Genomic DNA, 6728 nt, shown 5'->3' with positions numbered 1-6728 from the left:
TGGGTGAACTCTGCCTCAGTTACATGTGAAACCAGAATGCCTTCTGTCAGATATGACATGATAAAGACAACAATGCATTGGACACTGTGTTCAGCAGGTGTTGGACACAACACAAGTAGCATGGTGACATCTAGTGGCTCCGTGTAGCACCAACACAGAGTCCAGTTGTTACCTGTGCTGTAAAAAGAACCCAAATGACACACTTGGTTAAACGACTGTGTGAAGGTAAGTAAACATTACATAAAGTAAGATTAATCTACACAGATCTGACCTGCGTTTACACTTATTAAACACAATACTTTAACACAACACCTACTCTCACATAAACACGCTCAGCAATGTGTGCTTAACACGATCACTGAAGTGCATATTTCATCCGACTAGTGCAAACAACTTATTTGAGTTTGCAATGACAGAGGGCGTTTGAATAAGGGAATAATTAACGAGCGCTCATAAAGTTTCATTTAAACCAAATCTGGGTTTACATTGTACAAGAAGAAGTAAATACATTAACATTATATTTACATGTATGTTTATACTGCATATGATTATCGGTATGACAAATTACCTGATCCAGTATTTAGCATGTTTCTGATTGTTGGAAATAATAATAATAATAATACTTTGGCTCTGATGCAGCATGTAACCTGCAAAGTAACTTGTTAAGTTGTCAAAAAGATTTAATGGACTAAAAAGTAAAATATTGTATTTACAATATCTGGAGTGAACGTTCAAAATAGCAGAATATGTAAATACTCATGTGTAGTACCTCATAACTCAGTACTTTGTCGCATCTTATTATCAAACACATCTTCGGATAGAATCTAGTCTGATATTGCAAATATGAGTCGGACAATTTGAAATCCTCTTCGCGTCAACATGTTTTTCTTCTTGTTCCCACAGTTTAATGTCTGACCTTTTTTTCCCACTTTCATTGCTGAAAGTGTACATTTTCCCTCAGCTCACTGCAAATCAGATTTTAAGATTAAAGCCCACAAGCATAATTTGTGATTATCACAAACTGTGTGGGAGCCAATCCTGGCCCAATACTCAGCAAACACAAGTGTGATGTGGACGCTTGAAGCCTGCAGTGCACTGAGAGTGGACCTGTGACAGTGAAAGAGCAGAAAAACCTTGGAAAATGAACACATTTTGCATATTCTGTTTTTTTTTTAATGAGGTAGGGGGAACAGAACAAATCACGATGGTTGTTTACAATGCCTGCATCGTGCAGTTGTTCATTATGTTATTGTATATTTAAATGTATGAATCTCAATAATCTACAGTGCATGTTTGACGATCTCATGAAAGGATAAGTTCACCCATGAATGAAAATTCAGTCACTTTCTACAGATGGGAAGTGTCATGGTCCTTCACAGCAAAACAGCGCTGCAGCCATGTGGAAAATGCAGCTCCTCCGTAAATGAAACCAAGGGGCTTCTCATAGATGGCATACTCCGACATAATTGTGGCCTTCTTGTAAATCATATGTGTTTTCAAGGCGCATGTGAAAGTGCCCTGTGTACACCACACAGCACCTACAGGAAGCTGCGATCACCACAGTCCATCTCTGCTGCTTCCTGAGTTTTGATTATGGTTGTTGAAGTTTCATTCTCCGGCTGTTGACATCAAAATGAAGTCGCTTTGTCTAATTTTGCTTTTTCATGGTGAGTGAGCTCATTTACAACATTAATCATCATCATAATGCTCTTTGTTATTTGATGTACAGTTTCTGAAAGGGAAACTAATTCTTTTCCTTCTGTAAAATGGTAAATATGATATCATTTACATTGGTTAGGTAACATTTTTGCAAGTATATGTATTAATAACATACATGCAACAATAACTAACGACTTACTTATACTAATAGTATGAATGTAATCATCACCTGGAAAATTCATAGGTTGATTGATTGAACAGGAACTTGCACAGATACACTTTAGCAAATCACTTTCGATTGCATGAACTTTGGAAATGTTATGTGAACCTTTTATTTTTTTTTCATGTTGTATTCTCACATATATGTAATCATTGGTTTTACATCTGTGATTTGTTCGATATCTGCCCAACATGTAGCAAAGGTTTGTTTTGTACATGACAGCCGAATATAATGGATTACTTACTGTGCGTGGAAAGTTTCACAAGTTAACGCCTGAAAACAAACATGTGCCGGCAACTCTTCAACAGCTTACAAGATTAACATTTTAATTTGGGTCAAAAAGTGGAATGAAATCTGTTCAAATGAAATTGAGCGTTGGAAATAATATGTCTCTGATTGATGTGGCTATGAGAAGTTTCATTCTGATTTATCTTTGTATTTTCAGCAAGTCTCCAGCTCAGCTGTGATAGGGGGAAGATCACAGCACACATTGGAGGTGAATTCCTTCTTATCTGCACGTATGACACAAGACATTTCCTGTTCAGTAAGAAGTACTGGTGCCGTGGGGACTCCAGAAGCACGTGCGAGATTGTGGTGGATTCAGAAAAAAGATCTCGAACTAAAAATAGCCACAGGTCCCACATTGTCGATGCAGAAAGGAGAGGGCTTTTTGTGAAACTCACAGATCTGAGATTTGACGACAGCGGAGTGTACTGGGTTGGGATTGAAAGGCCGTACACTGACGTCATGACTTCAGTTAAAGTGGTTATCACTGAAGGTAAGAACAAAGCACAACCGTTTCATGATTAGCTTGGAAAATGTGAACTGCTATTATTATATATTAATGACATTTATGGACACGTTTCACCCTTACAAAAAAGAAGTAGACTCAAGTTCAGTTCTCATATATTACCCAAGTCTATTTCATTTAGTAAGTACACTAATATCGCTGTACTAGCAGTATACTCATGTGTATTACTTCAATACTTTCAAGGTGTATCAACGTATAATTCTGACTATACTTTAAAGGTGCACTGTGTAGATTTGGAGGTAAGAAGTTTTAGTCAGAACTCTCTTTGTTTTTGTGACTGTATAATCAAACAACAACACAATTATATACTGCTTTACTTTGTTTATATGTGGCGGACCCCGCCACCTTTCTAGCTTTAAACAGTGTTCTGGTGAACCTTATTTTCCTCTGAGAACAACTTGTTTATTCAGTTATGGATTGTATTGTATTATTACCTCATTTATATTGAATTCATTCTTCAAAACTACATATTGCCCCTTTAAACTATGGTTAGTAAAATCTTGAGTGCAGAGAATACTGCTAGATAACTTATACTGTGAGGTCGCTTGTTTTAAATCATGGTCTGCGTGAATACTCAGTTCTGATTGGCTGGAAGGTGTCACTTAACTTTTATATGTGAAAGTTTAAAAAAGTTTAAAATGAATGCGCCATAGCCTGACTGCAGACACCTTGATGTCTGAAATAACTTAAATAAATATATGTATATGACGCAAAATCCTCTGAAAAACCACAGGACGGCACGTCTAACACAGGAAGCTGCAAGAAGTAGCTTACTTACACTCAGAGCTGTGGTAAATTAAACAGTAGTTAAGTGTCTGCTGGTAGAACTGTCCAAAATAAGTATTGACAAACAAACTAAATATACTTGTAACTGTACAAGTGCACAATACATACAAAAAACAATTACATGACACACTCATGATTAAGAAATGTATTTGTTTTCTTTTTAAATTTAGATATAGATTTTCAAATAATTCTTGTATTGGACGCCAAAATGTAACTCAAATCAACGTCTCAGTAAAAGATGAAGCCAAAGTGAAAAAGTAAAAGCCAAATAAACTTAAGTTTACCTTTTAAAAGTATCTCTTAATACTTATTACGTATTCTTTAATATACTCATAGACACACTTGTATACTTTACACTGTCGAGCTGAATGGATTCACACATATGACTTCCTTCTCTGTGCCAGTTCCAGTATCTAAACCCAGACTTTGGCCCCTGAGCCCTCTGGCGGACAGGCCGACATGCTGGGGGCAGCCAGCAACGGTGCGCTGCGGTTGCACGAGGGGCACTGCTGTCCAATACACCTGGTTCCAAAGCGCTCTCGGCGAGGACATCCTGCTTCATCGCTCGTCAGACTTACACTTACACTGCGGCACAGTGGGCGAGGGCGGCGAGTACTACTGTATGGCAGGGAATGACGTAAGCAGTCAGAGGAGTGATGTCCTGTCTGTGCAGGTTCTGATGACTGCAGACAGCAGCTGCATCTATGTCATCAATATGCAGGGTAAGAAACTGATGGGATGATGTGTTCTCACCTGTAAAGATCAGTGCAAGGATTGTTAAGACGTTCGACAAAGCCTAGATACATAACAGTATAAGGGGCCATAACTTCCTTTAATTGAATGACTTCATGTGCAAAGGGTCATTCTGCACCGTGTGCTTAGGTAATGAAAAATAATAATTAGGGATCTTACATATTTAAAGACAATTTATACCCCACAAACTAAGAACCAGCATAAACATTAATGTTATTTAAAAAACACTGTTTTGATCTGGCCAGCCAAATTGAATGTTAGTGCAGGCCCACTTTGTTAAACACTGGTTTATACAATGGATTACAGCCATTGTGTAGATTTGACTTTAGTGCCTCCTAGTGGTCGTATTAAAAAAGACACGGTTGTCTCAGTTTTCCACAAACAAACAAAAATCATGCATCAATCTTACATTCTAAAGAACAAAGCTGTTCAGTTCTAATACAAATCCCACACAAAGGGGCATTAAGTATAGGAAAATATTAGCTAGTTAGTCTCTGTTGTGAAATCCTTATTGCACAAGGCTCCCATTCACAAAACATGCCATTGTGATGACTTTCCTTTTGATCTTCAGGCCAACACATGTATGACTGTGCGGACAGAATGAGCACCACCACGGCCACAACTCCACCTCTGACAACCTGCCAGGCTCCCATGATCCTCCATCCTGACACAGGAAACCAGTCTCTACAAATCAATCAAACTTATGGAGATTTTTTTTTCAGCAGGTTAGACTTTCAGCAGCATATTTATTTTTTATTTTACTCACTTTGATAGAAATGAAAGCAAATGACATGTCTTAAAGGAAAAGTTCACCTAAAAATAAAATTGTAAATTCTGTCATTGTCTACTCACCCCCATGCCGATGGAAACAGGTCTAATGGACATTTCTGAAGCTTCACACACAAAACAGTGTTGCAACATTCTCCTAAACAACTGAAGTAGATGGGGACTTGTTTTAAAACGCTAAAAACACCCCAAAACAAAACGTAACATGACGCCATACAGTTTGTCTAATAAAGCTTAATAAAAAACATCTTTTCAAATCAGTTTGGGATCTCAGGACTTGATTAGTTCTGGATTATGGCAGACAAGCTGTACCAACTTGTGGTTTTTCAGTTGTTTAGGAAAATGCTGCAACACTGTTTTTGTGGACTACAAAACTCAACGTGACTTTCCATCGGCTTGGAAGTGAGGTGATGGTGATGGAATTTTCAGTTTGTGGTGAACTTTCCCTTTAAAATAGCTCCACAAACAATCACTAATCACATTTTTTGTCTTTTCAGGACATGGACAGGGGAGCCATTTTGGTATTTACTGCTTCGCTGGGGATCTTTTGCGTTCTTATTGATATTTCTGTGCGTTGTAATCAAATGTACAAAAGCAAGAAAGAAGCGTGTCAAGAGGAAGAGGCGGGCTCGCTGCAGGCGGATGCCACATTTGGCTAAGTGACCTGCATGTGTGGTCGCTCTTTGGAAGTCGTATTTAGTGCACTTTATTATAGAAATTAATACATTTGCCACAAGAAGAAGAATTGATAAATTGGAGGCCTAAATCACAAAAAAATAACTGTACAAAATGGGTGCTTCAGGGCCTCAAACCACATGTCGTAAATCATCTGAAACTCACTAAATCATGTTATTTAATCCCATGTGTATTGCACTTTCTATTTTATTTCATTATTATTTTCCTTACAGTTCCCCACCAACAACATGGGTCATACCAGTGAGGTCAACTTAAAAATCACTCTGATGACATCACTTTACTTCCTCTGACCCATAACATGGTTATATAAAAAATAATTATCTGTCTCTTTGTTTGGAATATTGTTTTCACATGTCATTTCTGCCATATATTTTATAGTTATGTTTACGTTACCGCATTTGAAATAGAAGGAAAAACATGGTTCTGCACTGAAAATACAACATTTTCCTTCTATACATGACTGAGGGAATGCTGAATAATTAATTGTTCAAATAAACTGTTGTTTTATTAGAAATATTAAATGTGTTTTGTACGTGTCATATTTTTCTGTAAAGGCTGGGGACAGAAAAATGTTTCCATAACATATACAAGATCATATAGACCCAAAGCTTTTTAGGGAGGTTTGCGAAGTTCTGAAATGAACTGAGGCCTTGAACGCACCTGTGCCCCTCAGTCATAAAAATGACTATAAACAAACAGCTTGACATTCTTTACTGACGTTGAATGTGTGAAGAAGATAGCTTGTTTCCTTCTAGAGTCACGTTTTTCCTTCATTACATACATTTCACACCGCGGGCTCAAAGTTCGTTTCCAAGTCGAGGACAATTTCGGCTTACAAGAAAGTTGCGTCGCGGTTTGTGAGACCGAGCCCACTTCCGACATCAGAGCAGCAGAGAAGATAGAAGCCTTCCTCTCCTCCGCCGCAGCCATTGTGTCCGCCTCCTCGTACTTCAACTGGGTGAGTTTAAAAACAAAAAATCCTCTTCCTTTGACAAAATGTGCGACCAAACCGCCAAC

At 38.0% G+C, this 6728-nt stretch overlaps 1 protein-coding gene and 1 long non-coding RNA gene across 6 annotated transcripts in view; one reads left to right on the top strand and one right to left on the bottom strand.

The window, feature by feature from the left end:
• Positions 1-3606: 3606 nt before the first annotated feature.
• On the bottom strand, positions 3607-6683 carry LOC115584386 (uncharacterized). The gene is made up of 2 exons (XR_003984533.1): positions 6548-6683; positions 3607-4229 (listed from the first exon to the last, which is right to left on the bottom strand). It is a non-coding gene; the product is annotated as an uncharacterized LOC115584386 (long non-coding RNA).
• Positions 6537-6728, top strand: part of LOC115584383 (C4b-binding protein alpha chain-like) — a 53488-nt gene continuing 53296 nt past the window's right edge. For 3 of the 5 annotated variants that reach the window (XM_030421772.1, XM_030421774.1, XM_030421773.1), the window contains exon 1: positions 6537-6669. The gene's annotated coding sequence lies outside the window, so the exon portion shown is untranslated. The remainder of the gene's footprint in view (positions 6670-6728) is intronic. The other 2 variants (XR_003984532.1, XM_030421769.1) reach the window with 1 other exon arrangement.

This window comes from Sparus aurata, chromosome 7, assembly GCF_900880675.1.
Source record: "Sparus aurata chromosome 7, fSpaAur1.1, whole genome shotgun sequence".
In the NCBI taxonomy this organism is placed as follows: domain Eukaryota; kingdom Metazoa; phylum Chordata; class Actinopteri; order Spariformes; family Sparidae; genus Sparus; species Sparus aurata.
The sequence above is the reverse complement of the archived record's forward strand: the minus strand, read 5'-3'. Positions and strand labels throughout refer to the sequence as shown.